The sequence below is a fragment of the Topomyia yanbarensis genome, chromosome 3 (genome assembly GCF_030247195.1).
Source record: "Topomyia yanbarensis strain Yona2022 chromosome 3, ASM3024719v1, whole genome shotgun sequence".
Classification (NCBI taxonomy): domain Eukaryota; kingdom Metazoa; phylum Arthropoda; class Insecta; order Diptera; family Culicidae; genus Topomyia; species Topomyia yanbarensis.
The window spans coordinates 344,925,269-344,947,175 of NC_080672.1; the positions used below are offsets into that span (position 1 = coordinate 344,925,269).

At 42.4% G+C, this 21,907-nt stretch overlaps 1 protein-coding gene across 2 annotated transcripts in view; it reads right to left on the bottom strand.

Annotated features, from left to right (window-relative positions):
- LOC131690757 (uncharacterized) overlaps positions 1-21,907 on the bottom strand; it is a 752,331-nt gene that overhangs the window by 38,176 nt on the left and 692,248 nt on the right. The window lies entirely within an intron of this gene.

Genomic DNA, 21,907 nt, shown 5'->3' on the forward strand with positions numbered 1-21,907 from the left:
TTGATTATCGAAATTGCTTCAATATAATGTAAATTTGATAAAATAAAGTTCAAAATCAAAAACAGTTCAACAGTTACCATTTCATTCTACAAATGAGAGAAAATAATGAAGAATAGCTTTCATATCTTCATAGATAACTTTCTTTTATAAATTGTTATAAAATGAATGAATATACACTTTTTAAGTGGAATATATGTTCGATAACCTTTTTACGGTCACATAATTTCGAAGCCATCAACTTCGAAGGTTAGTCGCCAAATGGTAAATACTTCCTAGTGTTCACAAGTTCCAATCTCATGCTTCCCTGTGCGTCTATTGATGACATTTAATCTGTAGGTCGACATCGACTGGGTGCTACCGCCTTCTGCAGTAGAAGAGAAATGAGAAAGTGCGAATGAGCATGGGTGCTGTAATCCTACCGTAGACATAACTGAATACGACCCCCGCACGGCTGTTCTTAGACGAGACAGGAGGTTTGGTCAAAACCAACAAGCCGACTAGAAAAGTCCACCTTACGAAGAAATCGAAAAGTGGAAAAGCGGGCATCGAGCGGTTATATTCTACTAGAGCGATGGCACAACAAACGAGTTGGGAATCCTGGGTAAGATGCGTCTACGCGTTGACAAGGTAGCAGACGATTAGCGGATCAGTGGATCAAAGGCCATTTCTGCAACTACAGCATCCTCAACGTACACTGCCCTCACGCAGCGAGACCCAAGAACGAGAAAGATGCATTTTACGCGCATTTGGAGTCCGCGGCAGAATGTGAAGCTCCTCACCAGCGACACCCTTGAGATCACTTTATTAACAAACTGAGAAGAAATTTCACGTTCTAATGAACGGAAAGTTCTTCTCCAACATCACAAATGTTCGCACCTTCCGCAGTGCGAATATAGATTCGGAATCGCCTACAGGAAGATCAGGATACCGAGGCGATGGAGCACCTGTACAGAGTTACGAAAATTATACGAGTAGATAAATCCCTCTTTTTTTTTTTTTTTTTTTTTTTTTACAATGGAGAAGACCTTTACGTCCTAGCCCAGTACACGTGCTATTGGTAGGGTCCAATCTACCACACGGGGTGCACTGGGGGCGTGTCGGGCTCGAATGGTGAGTAGCCATTAATACCGACTAAACTCCATTGGGCTCCGCCATCATTCCTCCCAGGAACTACCTCTCGGTATTACTTCTGGGGGGATGGCTGTACTAAATGTACTCATTCACTCTCACTCACGCGTTCATACGTCCTGTATGAGGCTTACTTGGGTGCTCTCTCAATCGCACTTTGATTCACTCTCAAACACTCCCACATGAGGCTGACTTTTGTGCTCACCTTTTACGTTCCTTGCGAGGATGACTTGTGTGCTCACCTTACTCATTCCTTGCTAGGCTTACTTTTGTGCTCGCCCCACCCATACCATGTGAGGCTGACTTGGGTGCTCACCCTATCACCTGATTCACTCTCAATCGTGCCACTCTATTGTACCTTTGTCACTCCCTCTGGCATCCCATGTGGGACATTTTTCTTAGGCCCCACTTCTGACATACCATGCGAGCAGGCACGTAGCCAGAGGGGGGGCTAGGGGGCTGAAGCCCCCCCCGAAATTTTTCAAAAATAAATTTAAGAAGCAACATGTTTTTCGGTAATTCGTAAAAAAATGTATCTTGTTTGGATTCAACAAATTAATGGGAGAATGGTGAGGAAGATTGCTATTTGGAACCACCGAAGACATCGGTCACGATATCTACTCAGTATGCCGAGTCTGATAACACACTTCCTTTCATATTGTGTGACTCGTCGGAAGAACAAAAGAAACTGTTACTCTAATTCTTGCTGGGGTGATCCGTCGGATGATTGAATCGCAGAAGCAAGAAGTGGTGCTCCAGCCAAACGTGGAGGCTATTGACTTCCGGAATTTTTTGCATAACCGAATTTTATGAAGGGAAATATTTGCTGAAGGTGAAAATAGAGGTTATGCTTACGAACTTCGCCTTTAACGAGTTCTACCTTGTGTACCGCACGGCCGACGGTGGCCACTGATTTAATACGACAGGAGTAGTAGTTAACACAGTTTCTTAGGTTTATTGACGACGATTAATACGACTTTTTACGCTTATTTTGACTTTTCTACTCATGCAGCAGCACATTTTTTTCCTTAGGTTATTTTATTTCACAAACACCCATTGGTATTTTCATAGAACAAAGTAGACACTGTATAGCTTTAATCATTTCCAAACACCTTCCACTAATAATTAATATCAAACCGTTCTAATCGGACACTTACTCAGCAAAGATCGAGCTTTAGCTTCTGTATCGGTCTAAACCTGAGCGGGCGGCTAACTAAGCACAACAGCCTACTTTCGCGCCGAGCGAGGGTCACTAACAACTAACGACTCCGAACCCTAATTAACTCTTTTTCGACTGGCTACCACGACTGACTACTTAACTCGGGTTTAAAAGACTTTTTAACAACGCGGGTTTAGATCACTTTTGCGCATTTCTGAGAGAAATGCACGAAGTTTTGAGAAAGCATTTCTAAAGCTCTCTCTAGAACTGTCGGTCGCTGGCCGATTCATTTAAAAACAATGGACTGCTCCATAAGGTGATGCCATGCCCCTGCTACAGTAGGGTCGCGGCGTAAGCAAACAATTTTGTTGTTATTAAACATTGCCTTCGCGTATACAAGGCGCAGCGTTAATGAAACTTACTTAGCTTAAGGCTAATTCTTTATGATGCAACTTAACTCATGGAATCGAGCATCCAAGAGATTGGCAAATGATGATTGAATATTACCGGGATTGAAACCGGAGGAAATTAGGGACTCTGCACTTGTCAGGTATTCAGTACTTATGTTATTCAACAAATTAGCCCAGGCGAAACCAGTCATTTTGCAACTTGTAACACGTGGTTGATTCTCATATATATGGATGATGAGAAAATCAATGTTCGGCTACAAGATCTGATACCACTTACTTGAACCGCGGGCGAGCGACCAGTAGGTAAACAAACAATAAACAAACTTAACTTATTTGAACCGTGGCCATTAAAAGATTCCTGTCACATTTGGAAAAAATGGAATTTATTATAAAGTACACATCTTGGAATTAGACAGGCAGGCTCAGCTAGGATTTCGTCTTAGCTGACCCTGCACGTACAAAACGGAATGCGATAGTATCATTATACACGTTACATCTTTGCACATCCATAGTATCCAATACGATGACCTGAAAAACAAACAATTGCCAAATTTGTGGCTGCTATAATATATAATATAATATTGACGGCAAAAACTGCGTCTAGTATCTCAAAATTAACAGTCAGCATCATCATTGAGGAAGTCGACACTGGTGGCCCGTAAGGGGTCAAAACAAATATAAATCAGATTTTCGCGAACATGGACATGGCAGTTACCACGATAATAATACGGAAGTGTACAAGATAGATATGAACGACCACCAAGACGCGGTTGGTTATGAAAAATATTTCTCAGTCAGTAAACAGGTCAATTGCACGAGATCTGTTGGACAACCATTAGCGTTTTATCATTTTCATTGTTTACATCGTGAAAATATATTAAAGACTCAAGGCTTCATTTAGCAAATGCATTGAACCGACTCAAATAAACGAATTATATAATAAAAATTTAGAAGTTTCATAGAAAACTGAGTACAAAAACTGTCCCAAAATTAACATTTACCGCTAGTGATGGCATCTAACAAAACTCATTTTATGCTAGATATTGGCCTGAATAAAGAAAGTTAGTTAAATCATACGTCAGGCATCTCACTCAAGCGTGCTAAACAAAAACATTTCAATTAGCTGATGACATAGTTGTAGCCGAGACGACATTTTTTTTTAATTTACGCATCATTTTAATGCAATAGTATTTCTATTGACACTCAATTTCATTTTATGTGGGGAATGCGGACCATATTGAAACACTGTTAGTCTGGAAAATCGAACAATAAGCAAGAAAAACATGAAAAAGTAAACAAGCCGAAAAGTGGTAAACCAGCGGTTTTCCTGAGGTGTTCATTAACCCTCGAATCGTGTATTACTAATTTTGTTGATATACAGAAACTTACACAGTAGCGGTAGGACTAACTAACGGGATTTTACACTTACTTTCGTTCGGATGTCAATTGATCAATTGATGCTAAACCACATATTAGTCAATCAACCATAATAAACTAAATGTTGCAACAACCAGCAGCATTTTAGTCGCTTTCGATGGTTTCTAATTAATGCCTATGTAAGTTTGAAAACGACGTGTCGATAGATTGATCAGACATCAGTAGGTTATCACCGACTAAAATGTTGTAACTAGTTGAGTCTATAAGTCAATAAGGTGGGATTATTGTTTCGATTTCATGTTTTCATTATATTACAGTCTTTGATTTTATATTTGGTCTTTATGGAATAAGATTATAAGACATCACGGATAAAAAAAGGAAAAAAGAATCAATAAATTGAAATCGTGGGGAAGTAAGTGCGATGTATTCCCTTCTATGTGTCGAAATTAAGAGAGGCTGAAATTATTGAGCTTGTTCACATTTATAGTTTCTAGTTATGTTGTAGGCAATGAAGCATTTAGTAAAATTTTACGTAAATTAGATGATAGTAGTAACAGTGTTAAGTAATTTTCATTCGATTTGTGGACAATTTTCTTGAATAGATTAAATTCCGGCCAGTTACCTTTAGTTGATTAAATCATTGAAATATATAAGCCATTCCACGTCAGTTTTACAACCAAAATTTCAATTCCTTCCAAAATGTTTTCTTACATTCTTTAGCTAAAAATAATTGGCGCGTATTTTTTGGTTTGGCTAAATATTATATTTTTTTTCAAGTTATTAGCTTTTGAACTTTTGAAGTCTATAAAATTGGACATTTTTCAATCACTGATAACTCGGAAACGACTCGATATATGGAAAAAATATTAAATAAAAAAGTTGCGTTTTCAAATAAGCTTACCAAAAAAACACATTTTTTTTGTTATATATCTTATGAAATTTGCAATTACTTTAAACAAATTGATTTTTTTTAAGGTTGGACCAAATTTTTTATTTATTATTTTCTTTAAGTATTAAAAATTATGTTAAAAAGATTGTGTAAAAATTTGGCAGTGGAATTCTTTGCGAAATATTACAATTATAAACATAAAACAAGGCAATTTTACACTAAACGCCCAGTGAAAGGCCTGTTATAACTGAAATATCTCGTAAAACACTTCGAGTTCCATTCTGAAATTTTCACATAATCTTCTTAATATAGTTATGTAATCAAAATAAATTTGATTTCGGGGGACTTTAAAAAAATATTTACTTTTAACATTAGAATACCCCAAAAAAGTCTTAAATTTGCAGAATATGAGCCATTCCACGATTTACAACTATAATTTTAGCTCCCTCCATTTTTTTTTTTTTGCATTCTTTAGCAGAAAATTATAGACACGATTTTTTTCACTTTGGCTGAATTTGATATTTTTTTCAAGTTATGAGTTTTTGAACTTTATAAAATACTAGCTAATACCCATTGCGCGTTGATGCGACTTTCAACGAAATAGGAGGAAAACACAATTTGTTCCGAAGCGGCATCTTGTAGGCAGATAATCCCCACCAATAACACACAAACACGCTCCATAACAAATTCCTACTATGCATAATTTTTTTCGGCAATTGGTTAAGCCGTTTGGGAGTCCACAAATCATATACATACAAATATCGACTTTTAATAATATAGTGATTTTTTAAAGTTTTATAAATTTAATAGATTTGGACATTTTTCATTCCCTGATAACTGAGAAACTATTATATTTCTGGAAAAAAGCATTAAACAATAAAAGCTGCGTTTTCGTATGATCTCGGCGGATTTTTTTTGTAATATTTGTTTTTGTTAAATAATTTATGTACTATGCAAATATTAGTAGCAAATAATTCTTTTTTTCAGGGTGGAGCCAAAAAAATCTTTTTAGCTTTTTCAAATAATTTATAATTATATCGAGAAGATTGTGTACAAATTTCAGAAAGAAATTCAAAGTATTTTACGAGATATATCAATTACAATAGGCCTATCACTAGGCGTATGGTGGAAAATTGCCTTGTTTTAAGTTTATAATTGTAATATCTCGCAAAGTATTTTGATATCCACTCCCAAATTTTTGCACAATCATTTTAACATGATTCTTAATATTTAAAGAAAATAGTAAGTAAAAAAATTGATCCAACTTTAAAAAATTCAATTTGTTTCAAACAATTGCAAATTTCATAAGTTATATAAAAAAAAGAAATTGCAATTTTTTTCAGTAAGCTCATTGAGTACACAACTTTTTTATTTAATATTTTTTTTCCGTATATCGAATCGTTTCCGAGTTATAAGTGATTGAAAAATGATCAATGTTATAAACTTCAAAAGTTCAAAAACTAATAACTTGAAAAAAAATCATATTCTGCCAAAATAAAAATACGTGTCAATTATTTTTAGCTAATGAATGCAAGAAAAAAAAATTGGAAGGAATTCAAATTTTGGTTGTAAATCAGACGTGGAATGACCCATATATTTTGATCCTATTGATCACCAAAGATCCTCCTTCCTAACTGGGGTATGCCAAAAAATTATGTTAGCATGATGCATTAGAACTGGTAATAGTTACAGGACGCCAGATCAAGAAAATAGAAGTTGAACCATCTACAATTCGTTTGCTAAATCAGAAGATTTTGTGCAAATTTCGACATTCTCTACGATCGAACATTTTATGGATATTTTTCTACTCATTTCGATTTAGCGTCTTCTACACCTTTTAAACGTGTAGCTTAGAACACCTTGCGTTCTCCAGCACCGTCAAGGATTGTCATATTCGGTTAGCGCATAAATACTGAGAACTCTAGAATATCCATTGTTGCAACGAGAGTAAATTGTAACTTGTAAATAAAAATAAATAATAAAAATCATATTAAACATCAATAATTCGTTGATGTACTATAGCCTTTCTTGTGACCAAGAACATGGATTGTCTTAGATTTGGCTTTGTTTTCATTAAGAACTTTTCAAAATTTCGTTTAGTTTCTAGTGACAATATGAAGTAATTAGAACTAAAAGCTTTATGCAGGGGCGGGTAAACCGTAGTTGGTAAATCGATTGCCATGTACGCAGCTCATCGTTCGTCAATCCCGCACAGGTTAGAAGGGTTAGGGTTAGAAATTTTTCTAAAGAAATTTTCTAACCCAAAAAGAGGCGAATAACCATAAGGTTAAAACCTCTATAATCGAAATAAAAAAAGCTTTGTACAATAATTTTTTAGCCCCTCCCGAAATAAACTCCTGGCTACGGGCCTGCATGCGAGGCTGACTTTTGTGCTCACCTTTTTCATTCCTTGCTAGGCTGACTTTTGTGCTAGCCTCTACCAACCTGTGAGGCTGACTTTTATGCTCACCCTTAACATGCAATGTGAGACTGACTTGGATGCTCACCCTTTCACTCCTCTGCCACGCCATGAGGCATCGATAGCTTAGTTCCAACATACTACGCTACGACCCTCCCGTCTTGGCATGAGGCAGTCCACTTATACGCCTATACACTCACTCTTCTGTCTTGCTTCGGGGTGGCTGGGTTTACCCCTTACGCGGTTGCCATTCGCTGCGCCAACCTACCTCGGCATGAACAGACCATTCACTCTCTTATTTTGCGCTTGGCCTTTTTCGCTCCAGCTAACCAATCACTAGTTAGCCGTGCCCGCCGTCTGTTGCTCGGTTCGCCAGATTACCTGTAGCCTACTGGCAATCTGGATGGTAGCAGCCGAGACTGCGTTCCACTTCTCCACCGTTTGACACATCCGCTGGATAAGGGTATCCGGGGTTGTGTCCCAGCCACAGACGTCAAGCATTGCTCTTCTTTCGACGTCGAACCGATGACATACGAACAGTATGTGTTCGGCAGTTTCATCTACACCTGGGCAGTCCGGGCAGACTGGGACCTCCGCGTGCCCGAACCTGTGGAGGTACTGACGGAAACAGCCATGGCCTGACAGGAATTGTGTCAGGTGGAAGTGAACTTCCCCATGGGGTCTTCCCACCCAGCTCGATATGCTAGGTATCAGCCGGTGGGTCCACCTACCTTTCGAGGAGTTGTCCCACTCACGCTGCCATCTGGCGACCGAGGTCACCCTGGTGCGCTCGCGGGCTCCCCTATTTCCACGTAGCTCAAAGCACTCCTCATCTTCCCGAATGACCAGCCCGACTGGCATCATGCTCGCTATCACGCAGGATGCATCGTGTGATACCGTGCGGTAGGCAGATATCACTCTGAGGCACATCACGCGGTAGGTGCTCTCCAGTTTCTGTAGGTAACTGGTTACCCTCAGTGCTCTTGACCATGACGGGCCGCCGTACCTGAGGATAGATACGGCAACGCCTGCCAGTAACCTACGTCTACTGGCGCACACCTTTGAGCTGTTGGACATCATTCTCGATAGTGCCGCAACAGCAGTCGACGCTCTCTTGCACGTATAGTCGACATGGCTGCCGAAGGTCAGCTTGTCGTCTATAATGACTCCGAGAGACTTCAGACTTCGCTGTGAAGTGATCGCGACTTCTCCCACATGGATAACTGCATGTTGTGCCGACTTGCGGTTGTTGACGATAACTACCTCCGTCTTATGATGAGTGAGCTCCAGGCCTCTCGCGCTCATCCATTCCTCCACCGTGCTAATCGCGTGTTCTGCGGTTAGTTCTACCTCAGGAATTGACTCCCCGTAGACCTCCAAGGTTACGTCGTCGGCAAAGCCGACGATCTTGACCCCAGGAGGGAACTTCAGTCTCAGAACCCCGTCATACATGAGGTTCCATAGCACCGGGCCTAGGATCGAGCCCTGCGGGACTCCGGCGGTAATCGGAACCCTTTTCTGACCGGCATCGGTCTCGTATAGCAGTACGCGGTTTTGGAAGTAACTTTCCAGGATCCGGTACAGACCCACCGGTAGGCTAAGCCGGTGTAACGAGAGCGCGATGGCATCCCAGCTTGCGCTGTTGAATGCGTTCTTCACGTCAAGTGTCACTAACGCACAGTATCGAATACCTCGCCTTTTTCGTTGGATCGCTATCTCGGCAGTATTTATCACTGAGTTGAGAGCGTCCACTGTGGACTTACCCTTCCGAAAGCCAAACTGGTTGCTTGACAGACCGTCCGTACCTTCCGCGTACGGGGTGAGCCTGTTGAGGATGATCCTCTCAAGCAGTTTGCCAGTCGTGTCTATCAGACAGATTGGTCTGTACGCCGATGGGTCGCCTGGCGGCTTCCCGGGCTTCGGCAACAGCACCAGTTTCTGCCTTTTCCATCTATCGGGGAAACGGCACTCGTCAAGGCATCTCTGCATAGCTAGCCTGAACATGTTCGGGTTCGCTATGATCGCTGCCTTGAGAGCGTTGTTTGGAACTCCATCCGGCCCTGGAGCTTTGTTCATTGCTAGGGATTTAGCCACTGCGAGTAGTTCTTCATTCGTCACTGGAGCCACCATTTCGACCGTGCCCGCACTGTCTCGTAGTGCAGGTGGCCAGGGGCTTGTGGCTCGAGACGGGAAGAGTACTTCGATAATCGTTGCCAACCGGTCCGGAGACCGTTCTGGGGGTGAGGAGCCCCCTTTGGTCTTGGCCATCACAATCCGGTAGGCGTCACCCCACGGATTCGCGTTGGCACTCTTACACAGGTTGTCGAAACACGCTCTCTTGCTGCTTTTAATAGCCTTGTTAAGGGCTAATTTCGCAGCTCGAAACACTTCACGGCGGTTCTCTCTTGCATCCTCGGTGCGAGCTCTTTGCATCCTACGTCTAGCTCTGAGGCAGGCTGACCGTAGAGCTGCAATCTCGGCACTCCACCAGTATACCGGGCATCTACCGTTTCTTGGCAGTGTTTTTCTCGGCATAGTGGCGTCGCACGCGCGTGATAGAACAGCTACCAGCGCATCCCCGCTTAGACTGTCGGTGTTGGCCTCCAGTCCCAGGGCCGCGGTGAAAGCTTCGCTGTCGAAGTGATTGGACTTCCACCCGCGTACCTGACAGGGATCTCCCGCCCTCGGATGCTGCACACCATAGTTGATCTTAAAGCGGATTGCTAAATGATCGCTATGGGTGTAGCCTTCGTCTACCCTCCATTCCATGCCTGGAGCCAGACTCGGGCTGGCAAAGGTCAAATCAATCCACGCCTCCACTCCGTTTCTACGGAATGTACTAGCGGAGCCATCATTAGCTAGCACAGTATCGAGTTTCGCAAACGCTTCCATTAGCGCTTGGCCCCTGCTATTTGTACAGCGGCTGCCCCACTCCACTGCCCAAGCGTTGAAGTCTCCCGCTATTACTACCGGTTTCCGGCCCACGAGGTCCGACGAGAGCCTGTCGATCATCTGGTAGAACTGTTCTATTGGCCACCTTGGTGGGGCGTAGCAGCTGCAATAGAACACACCATTGATCTTGGCAATCGCCACACCCTCGGCGGAGGGGTGTATTACCTCTTGAACCGGGAACCTTCCCGTTGTACAGATTGCCACCATTCCAGACCCGTCCGACACCCAATTGCCGTTGCCGGCAGGGATGCTGTACGGGTCTGATAAGAGGGCGACATCTGTCCTCGACTCCGAGACCGACTGCCACAGCAGCTGTTGGGCTGCTGCACAATGGTTAAGATTTAGCTGTGTGACTCTCACGGCTTCTTCTTATTTAACTCGCCGAAAGGACACGAAGGTCCGCCCATAGCATGTTTATGGGCTTGCTTCTTAGCGGTGCAGATAAGGCACTTATATGCCTTAGTGCACCCCCGCTCTTTATGCCCCTCCTCGCCGCATCGACGACATAGCTTGCTCCTGTCTATGCCTTTGCATTCGTAAGCTTTATGGCCGGATTCTAGGCACCGATAGCACCTGTCCACTGAAGGCGGCTGGGGTATACTAATAGGGCATACCGACCAGCCGATCTTCAGCTTCCCTTTCTCGGTTACCTTTTTGGCATCCGCATTCAGTAGCCTGAGGTAGGCTACTTGGGTGCCAGAGGGTCCGTCCCTCAATCGCACAGAGGCCCGCTCGATTGTGACGCCGCAGTGCTCCTTGACGGCTGCGACGACGTCTTCTGCGGTCGTGAACTCGTCCAAGTGCTTGCACTGGAGAGTTGTTTCCGCACCTAGCGACCTGATTTGGGCGCCCTCACCAAGGACCTCTTGGGCCAAGGCCTTATATACTGCACTTGATTGTGCGCCTCGCTTCAGCACCAGGAGCATCTCTCCCGTGTTGGTGCGTCTTACGCTACGCACATCCTGCCCAAGGGCCGAGAGACTTTCGGCCGCCTTCATCGATTTAAGGACATCGGCGTATTTGTCCTTGTCGGTTTTTAACCACAAGGCTTCGCCTCTGTCCTTGGCCTTCCTCGCAGGCCGCGGTACCTCCGGTTTCGGTGCCGGCTTTTTCTTGGTAACCAGCGTCCAGGGGTTTGAGCCCCCCTGCCCCGGTCGTGCCGGGTTGCTGGTACCATCGCTCTCCACAGCGAGGTCACTCTCGCCCTCGCTTACCGCTTACCTGGTGTCGGTTTTGGCACCCTCGCCTGGCGACTTCCTAGGGCGCTTCGCATTCGATGCCGTCTTGCGATTGCCCTTTCCCTTTCCCTTCGAGGGGAACTCGGTCGCCGCTCCGATCGACGTGGCTGCTCCGTAGAAGGTAAAGGCCACTGTCTGTGAACCTCTATCGACCTTCTCTCTTTCCTCCCTATTGGAGGCCACTGTCTGGGTTTCTCTGTCGGGCCTCTCCCGACATTCCACCCTCTCAACATAGGCCTGCTGTTCCTGTCTTGCGACACGAACAGCTTTCCGGAGCTCCAAGAGGCTCAACTTCAACTCCTTGGCTATGTTCTGCTTTGCGCTAGCGAAGTCGATTATAGAATCGAGTTGCTTCGCTACTTTGCGCATCGCAGCTATTGGCCCCTCCGATGCATTGGTAGGGATATTGCCTACCGCTGCTGGGGGGTCACTGGTGCTTTCGGATGCAGCACTCATCGCTCCACTACTCTCCCCACGGGGGGGAGACCTCGCCAAACCACCTCTTGCGAAGGGGTTTGGCACCTCCGTCTGTTTATTTTTATTTTTATTTACCTCCATGTATAGTCCCACGAGTAGCGCGAGAAATATATGTCCGCCACGCCAGAGCTCCGCATTAGCGTGGTAAGGGACGCTTACTGTGGGGGTTGCCCAGGTACCCCACAGGCTCCGTTAACGATCGAGCATCTTTTTCACCCCCTCGATCACTCATCCCTCGGCACGGGTCGCTTCACGCCTTGGAATTGGGGTTATGCCCTACCTTGCTTTACGTGGTGATCTCGGCCCGGATCATCACAACCATCCTCCTTTACCAGGGCTTTGGACCTGTAGCTCTGGTTCTCAATAGTTCCATGTACGTATGTTATTACAGACGTGCTACTATTGAGATCCGTCATTCGCTAGCGGAGTTATAAATCCCTCTACCAAAGGCTATGTGCCACAGGCCGACATATGAAGAGATACTAATGGAGACCTTCTCACGACCGAGTGTGAGCTGATCGATAAGTGTATTATGACGAATATCGAAAAAGCAATAGACGACGAGAGTATCGTAAGAATTAGCCTGGGGACATGCACAGCCGACAACAGATTCCCTGCGCCGGATCTACCTAAGATTTTTGAGAAGATCGGACGGTTGAGGACTGATAAAGCCGGTGGCAATAAGCAACTGCCATGTGAGCTGCTGAAACACGACTGAGAGCCGTTGGTTAGAGCACTCCACTGGGTGGTTGCTGAAGGTGTTCTCACAAAATTGACATATGCGAATTTCCGTACAAACGACAATAGATCGAGCGATGTGTGATGAGTATTAGAGATACTTTCGAACCTTTTTGAAATTCGGAAAGGGCTACGGCAAGGCGTGATAATAAGAGCGAGGATTGATATGAGTGGTACGGTTTTCCGGAAGTCCGTTTAGTTTTTTAGCTTCGCCGGACGTACATCCGACTGACGATTGAAGCAAAGCGAATAGAACTGGTCACAAATGCGTCAGACATAGTACATGAAAGTAAGAGGTTACGCCTCCAACCGAGTATATCGATTGATGGCGATGATATCGAACTGGTGGATGAGCTCGTGTATTTGGGCTCACTAATGACTTCAAAAGAGAAATTTGAAAACGTATTCTAGCAGATGAACGTTATTACTTTAGGCTTTGAAAACCCCTTCGATCGACACCACATGAAGTTAACCTTCTACAAATTGCTCATTAGACCGGTTATCCTCTACGGTCAAGAAACCTGTAGCATGCTGGCGGGAGACCAAAGCGATCCTAGTGTTTTCGAATTGAACGTGTTGAGAACGATCTACGATGGGATGCATATGAAAAACGGAACGGGGCGACGGCGTATGGACAACGAATTGCAACAGTAGCTTGAAGAACCACCCATTGTTCGCTCAGCGAAATTTGGGCGGCTGCGGTGAGCTGGGCAATGGGCATGTCGTCAGAATGGTGAACAACTCGGTCTAATTGTTCTAGAAACTAATCCGACAGCTACAAGGAGGAGAGAACTGTCAAGATGAAGGAGACCTGAGGATTCGTCGTGCCCTGAGAGGCGACAAACAGCCATAGACAGAGTGAACTGTAGACGAATTCTTTGCCCAGCAAATGACAACATGGCCTTAAACTGATTGGTAAGTAAAGTATTTAAGAGAAAGTTTAGCAAAAAGTGTCCCAACATCAAAAAAACATCTTCTGACATAATCATTATAGTAGTAAATTCTCCTAGAAATTATAATAGAAAATCAACTCTTCAAAAAAGTAGTAAGAGACTTGATGTTTTCAGCGAAGTTGTATGGAATTTCTTTTAAAAGGTCTTTATTGAAGATATGATAACTCTATGTGTGTAGCATATCGAGATATTATACTATATTTACGAAATTATTCTTAAACCCAGTTTTCTTCAATATTACTAAAAGCTTCAAAGACACATGGCTTGGATAAAATGTTTATTTATTGTTTATTAACAGCAGAAGAGATTGATCATATACAGTAATATCAGAATAACTAGAGTTGAAGGTTCCTTTAACAAATAGACTAATAGGGTGATGAGCTCATTTTCGCCATGTTTCTATTATCACCTTACCCATTTGAAGCCGTTGGTTAGAGCAGTGTCTGCCATCTTTGTTCAACGCATTGAGTCAAATGGTAGCGCAACAATAGGGGCACTCGATTCGAGTTTTCGTAGCGCTCAAACACGAGAATTTCATTGTTTTCAATGCATTTGTGTTATTATATTGATTCTTAGCAACGAAGCAACGCTGTTGATGTCAATTTTTACGCATTTCATTGCTTGTAGGCCGAGAAATTAATGAATTAGTGAGGCACCCTGCTTAGTATGGTAAAAATAGGCACTTTACCCTATATCTCAATATCCTAAATATATGGAGCATTCGTGTATTTAGCCACGTTATTTGTAATAAAATTCTCGAAAACTTTACTGAAGACATCAAGTTTTTCGAGATTACTTTACAACATCCCATTCCCACAATTTACCAACAGTCCCCATGGTGTTTAAAAAATTAATTTCTCAATGTAACGATCAGACAACAAAGTTCCAAAATAATTATTTAAATATTAAACATAACATATTTTTTTTAAATAAACTGGTCACCTCTAGTAATTTTTTTTTTTCAATTCAGTTAATTATGGTTTAGGGGGGGGGGGGTTTCAACCCCGGCTACGCCACTGCGTTGGGATATTTTCCCGAAGCACGATCCAACTACTTACCCACCGACACGGTGAAGAAAGAGCAAACGCGGACGATTGGCAAGTGACTAACGACGAGCTCGCGAAAGCGTCGATTCGACTGAAATCAAAGAAAGCCCGCATGGAATACCCAACGTGAAGCCAAAAGCTGTGACTCTAGCACAGTGGCGTAGTTGGAAAATTTTTCGGGGGGGGGATATGAATATTTTTTGTATGTTTTGTATGAAAAAATATTCAAAAACATTCTGAGCAGGAAAAAATGTTCCAAAGCCAACAACTCAGGGAACGGGTTTGGGTAGTCACCCGACCCGCTAATACAACTAATCTTGCAAGGAGCCTGGTTCCTCCCCGGCATTACCTTACGGTATTACTTCGGGAAGAGATTTTTTATGTGCACAGCACACACTCTGAAACTGCCTGCTTGTTGGGAAATAGGAATTTGGGGGTATGAATGCTCTACAGGGTCGCTTATTCACTCAACGCAGACCGAAATGTTACTCACCTCTTCAAACACAAACACTATTAGCGGGAACGGTGGAGGTATGGTCCGTTAGGCCAACCACGTTTACACCGGACCGAGGCAAAACAACTCCCACAAAGTAGAGATGCTCAAAAGCGGAAGGAATTGATAACTTTGGAGTGGAAACTCCTCCAAAAGAGGTTTGAATAGCTCTTTATAGCTCGAGGATCGTAACTATAGCAAAAAGAAGCGCAAATTGTTCATTTTACCTAATTTAATTAAACTTTCACCTTATAGCCCTATCCTATCCTATCCTCTGTTAATCTAAACTTTAAACACTATGTACAAAATAGATCCTTATGTCCTACTGGCGTCACATGATACATGACTTTTTGTGCTAGTCCGAAGCTTGGCTGGAACCATACTGATGAGTAGTATCACGTTCACGATTATGTCGTATGGTGACAGAATTGTTGTGTTACCCTCTACTCAGCAACCCTTGGTCGCCTAAGAAATATACCGCTCGTAGTTACGGGTCAATTCGGCGATCGGCTGGTGGTTCTGACGATTAATGCTCAGCCTTGCTAGTTATCGAGTCTCCTGGCAGCCACAAAATGGCCGTTGCAGCTGGAAGATCGGTCTCGCCGATGGTGGGAACCGGTTGTCATCAGAAAATAGCCGCCGCTGCTCATAAGCATCGGAAGGGCTTCTGGCTTTTTGTTCTCCCAATGGAACCTTGGACACATGACGCCGGTTCGTTCTCGTACGGGCGCGTTGGCGATGGCCGATGACGTCAAAGCCTAGTTGATCGGGACATTCCGGCGGTACTTCCTCGCGGCCGTCGTTCTCCCTACGGGGACCTTTTGTATGAGCTGACTCTTGTTGTGAACGAGAAATCTGAACTCGTTCCGATAGGAAGAAAAAGGCCCGCTGACGAGCGAACCTGTCAAGGTTGATTAGCATCTGTGACGCCTACTAACCTCCACTCCAACCTCATCAATTTAATTAGAGTCTAAATTTACCTTTTTTCTATCCGTTATCCGAACACAATGCAGATCACTCTTCTTCCGTGTCTTTCATTTAATAAATTTTAGCAACCTAGATTTTAACGTACACTGATCAAATAAGTAATTTGAATCATTTAATATAACTAACCTTGCTACTAGTAGATTAAAGTATTTTTACACGTTATTTTTAATCGCACAACCGTACTATTACTCTCCTAAGCTTTCACTGGTGAACAATTCCATAAATGACATAGCATTATATGGGGGAGGGGGGAGTTTTGTATTTTGTGATGATGTGTGACGACAAAGGTGTAAGGAATCATGTTATGCTACGTAGCTTTTTTAAAGGGGAATAGAGGTTGACCTGATGTCACGACAACCTTACCGGTTTCATCTAACTAACATCGTTTTTATTTTTTTTAATTTTTTGCATGGCCAGGAGGGGGGAGGTTACCGTCAAGCTACGTAATTACCAGGGGGTATTTAGAGTTTTGTGACGAAATGCTATCAATTTTCCTGTTGAAATTTAAATTCCGCGCGCACTACTACTTTGGGCAAAAGAGATCGATTCCTTCTAAGCCAAGCGTATTTAACATCGAGTATGTGGGAAACGAGTTTTGACGGAAAACAACGAAAATTTCCGACAAAACCAACATATATTTGGACAAGTCGTTTTATTGTTTGGCAACACTTTCACAGGTGGCTCCATCGCTGGGCGAGGGTACACATCTCCGTGCTCAAACCGCTGTGAACAGTCTACTTTCTACTTCTGCCCAAGTCAGACGTACAATCGAACCAAGTGAACAACAACTAGCAACCTCTCGATCTAGTGTGCATTGTCTCGAGAACAAAGGAAACATTCAATTTATTCGTGCCGTCATGAGTAAAGTTGACGAAAAAAGTCTGCTCCGACCCAACACAGCGGTCGTTGACTTTAAATTCTGCTCAATACGATTGAGTTTTAGTGAAGTGGAATACCTGTTGAAGGTGAAGATACAGCTTAGGCTCAAGGATGTTATGTACCTTCAGTATCATCATCTTCGCAATGTAGTACTCATATCATTCAACACGTTAGCCAAAGCTGAACGTTTCGTTCTGCAGAACAACTTGAAGCACGTGGCTGAAAGTGATAAAGTTGGAATTAAGATTCCCGTGTATGTAGAAAAAGACTATGTAGATGTAAAGTTACATGACCTATCACCACGTACCCCTCCTGATATAGTTGCAGAATATATGTCGCGATACGGAGAAGTAGAATCCGTTACACCTGATACGTGGAGAAATTTCTTCCCGGGTACACCTAACGGTGTTCTTGTGGTGAGGATGCGGATCGAAAGACCTATCCCCTCCCACTTGACTATAAAACTTAAAACCCACGAAGCTACTATTAATCAAACTACGTTATGCACCCACGAGTGGCAAACTCCTACGTGCAAGTATTGTAATCAGACAGCACACCACGGACAACCTTGCGCGGAAGATACAGAGGAGAATGCATTACTACCGATTCCCAACGAATCCACGGAAAACCAACCCAAAAAAGAGTTTTCAATACCAATACCTGAACCACAAACGGTTGCAAAATTTGTGGCAGCTGTTCAGTCCATATTGACAACTGCAAAAGCAGCATCCAGCGCCCCAAATACCACTGTAAGCAATATCGGCGAAGAAGATAAAAATAATGACGACGGATTTACACTGGTCACCCGTAAGGGTAATAAGCAGGAAAGACCATCTGAGCACCAAGACAACGATAGAAGAGAATTAAATGATCCCCATGACGCAGTAGGCGAGCCGCGAAAGAAGGTCTCCGCTCGCAACAAAAAGTTGCGCGCACGAGATCCAACGGGTAATCAATAATATTTGCTTTTATTTTTAATTTTCACATATTGTTAACACATGAAAGATCCACGGCTCCGTTAAGCTACCGCTATGAGCCGTGTCAAATAAACGAAATTAAAAAAAAACCGCTGTGAAGTTAGCATAAAAGAAGGTGTAAGATAAACAGTGTAATAACTCTTCTCAGAGTAAAAGAAAGAGAGAGCGTGACACTCATCAAATGCTGACAGTTCGGGTTGTATAGCACGGTGTCTTTGTCGAACAACTTTATTCAAAAAAATTCGGCATCTGTAAAACTTCGGGATATGAAAGAATGGACTTTTCCCTTTCATTTGAAAGTAAAATTAAAATATTCTGTCGGGGGGTCTAGAACAACTTTTTATTTTAAAGTTTTTTTATTGAAAACTTAAGTTTTTTAATGAAATTAATTCGCATTTTTTGCCACTAATTGGTACTATAGACATTCAAAAAATACTAAAAGTAAGAATCTGATTAACAATTCTATTGTCTACAACTTCGTAGAATGCTATAAATCGATATAAAATCACCCAAGAAAGTTATTACAATTTTACCAGCTTTACGTGTGCGCGGGGCCTATGGATTAACAAGGACTTACAAAAAAATGAACAGTAAATTCAGATAAATTTCAATGTATACAAAATCCCATTCTGAGCAGAAAAAAATATATTTTTAGATATTTCCGGGTCTTGGGCGAAAATGACACTTATTTGAATGAACTAAAGTAGACAGTTCGAGTCATTGTATCAAACGACGGATTTTATTGCAATTTTGAGTTGAGAATCCTGTTTGTTTTTATCAACATTAAAAGAAAGATTATTGAAAAAGAAAAAAAGCTCTTCGAGTTTTGTATCCATGTTTGTTATCTTTTGGGGTAGATTCATCAGAATTTATAGATGCAGATTTTTGCTTGTCCTCAAATTTAATTTCCAAATCGAGCACATTTCACGTAATCTTAGAAAAAAGAATAAAACCATGTTCCATAATTTCCTTTAAGAAGAAATTCCGGAGTCGTTACTCGTTGTACACGGATCACAACAGAAAACGAACAAAAATACAAAATATAAAATATCAGGCTGTACCATACATTCAAGTAATACAAGTCTGTTTATTGAAGATTTCCCTCATAATATGGGATAAGAGCAAAGACAACATATCAAGAAGACAGAGTGGCCAGTTCAGTTCAGAATCTGGAGACATCAACCGCAACACGTCTTTCGGGTAAAGGTGATACTTTCTATATCTACTTTTATATTGAGATCGCTATCTTCGTACAATAGACAAAACCTTTATTTCTCATTTACTGTTGCGATTTCTGTTCAATGTACAGCGATTTCCAAAAGTTAACAAACTTGAACATAAATCTCATCGAATTATTTTTCTATCCTTCATGAAACTGTCAATCAGGATTCTCACTCGAAATCAAATCAAATGACTGAATATCTAATCGAGTTTGATAAAATATAAAGTTAAAATTTAGGCCAAATATATCCCACAAGATGCTAACGAGCAAAAAGGTGGATTCAAGGTTACATCAAGCGTACTCCAGAATGAGTGAAGTAAAAAAGGAAGAAACAAATACAGTGGAGACCCGATTTTATCAGCGCCCATTTCATCTACCCCCGATTTTATTAGCTACAGTTGGTAGTTTAATGGGTTCTAGCAGACGAACCAAGTTGAATTCGAGTAAATCCTTTCTTAGGCATATATTTCTTATCTTAGAGTTCCGAAAAATGCAAAAATAAAAAAAAAATTTAATTTTGCGCTGTCAGACCCTTAAGGGGAACTTAAAGTAAATAATCAGAAAAGGTTGCAAGGCTATATCTAAGGAACAAGGAAGAATATTCTAAGAGCATCGGTTTATTAAAAAGACAGAAAAATATATGTCCCGATTTTATCAATGTCCCTGTTTTATCAGATTAAAATTCGCCAAGGGGCTGATAATAACGGGTCTTTATTGTATATCTGTGAAAGAAAAAAAAAAGTTTCATTTTGCTGCATTGCCCAGCATCTTTCAAAAGAGTCTTAATTTCGTTCAAATTTTATCTACTCTTCTCTATATTTCCATGCTCCTAAAATATCATTGGTGCGCATAAAACGGTGGAATCTGGAATTATGTTTTTTACGCTTAAAGGTGGGACTTTGCTAGCATTCAGGTTCTTCTGAGCACACTGTTAAAATAAGGCAATCCATTTTTTTTTACAAATTAAAATGTTTTTGGAACAAAGCTTCTTAACCAATAGGCCCCGTGCGAATCTAGAAACTTTGATAAAAATTTAATATCTTTCTCTGGAGATTTTAGATCGCTATGTAGTTTTCAACAAAGTTGTACACAGTGAAATTGTCCATCAGATTCTCACTTTTGGTAATATTTGTATGTATAAAGTACTACCTAGGGGAAAAAATGTGAACCAGGTTCATTGAAAAACTTAAGTTTTCAAACAAAAAAACTTCAAAATAAAAAGTTGTTCTGGAGCCCCCGATAGAATATTTTAATTTTACTTTCAAATGAAAGGGAAAAGCGTATTCTATCACATGCTGAAGTTTTAGCGATGCCGATTTTTTTCGAATAAAATTGTTCTACCAAACACACCGTGCTAGGTGAGGGTGTAACTCGCGCACGAGTATCGTGGAGGACATTAGGGAGAAGCGGACTTGTGGTGGAGCCAACAAGTAGTATTTTTGGAACCTATTGGTTACAACTCCTATTCAACTAGTTCTTTCAGTAGGATTACAGCACCCATCCTCGACACACTACCAGTTTTCGACCATCCACACAACGTGGCTCTTTCTGTAGTGCCCACCGGTGAATCTGGCTTACGCTGAGTTCCCTGGCGAAAAAAGTTTTTCCAATACCGATTCTTCTTTGGTTTTCGCTATTTTTGTATCGGAACAACCGGTTGGGTGCCGTGGTCACGATTCCGGGTGGAGTGTGACGTCCGGTTCGCTGGCGTTTCGACGATTCATACTCGGTGCTCTGTTGCAGTCTACTCGACTAGTCCTCGGCGGTGGATCTAGCTTATTCCTGCGGAGTTCCCTGGCGACGATTGCTCTCCCGAAACCGTTGCTCGATGTCCATCACGCCGTTTACTGTGTTTACTGTGTCTGTTTACTGCGTTCCAAGTCGCTTCTCATTCTATAGGCTACATTATCCGGGTTGATGACCGGTCCTCCCGTTTCAAGTAGCTCCCTGCACGTCGCTTCAAACCTCGAATATTCAAAGACCAGATGTGTCTCCTCGACGTTCTCACACTCCGGGCACTATGGTGACGTTGCGTACCCGAACCGATGAAGATACTTCCTGAAGCAGCCGTGGCTCGGTAGGAGCTGTTTCAGGTGGAAGGTAATCTCTCCGTGCTTTTCTATTGACTCACGTCGACAGGTTTGGATGAGCCGGTAGGTTCCTTTCTCCGTATTGTCCCATTCCTGCTGCCACGTCACCATCGAATCGATTCTCATCATCTTCAACACGTTTCTGACGTTTTATTGATTGTAGCACTTGATATCTTTCGCCAGGGTGATGCAGATGGGGATCATCTCGGCGATAACGCATGCTAGATAATGGACCGACATCAACGTGGTTGTTAATGCTCAACCAGTCACTCCCAATTGCTTCAGTGCACGCTTCGATGCGATCAAAGTACCTTATCAGAAATTTTTTAAACGGCACCCCTGTATTGAAACGTGAGAGATATACTACTTCAAAAATACTTAACTGTCTTTTTGAAAGCCACTTTCCAAGCTGTACGGAGCCATCGCCAACGACTGTTCCGGAGTTCTTTTCAGGTAGTTCTGATTTTTAGGTA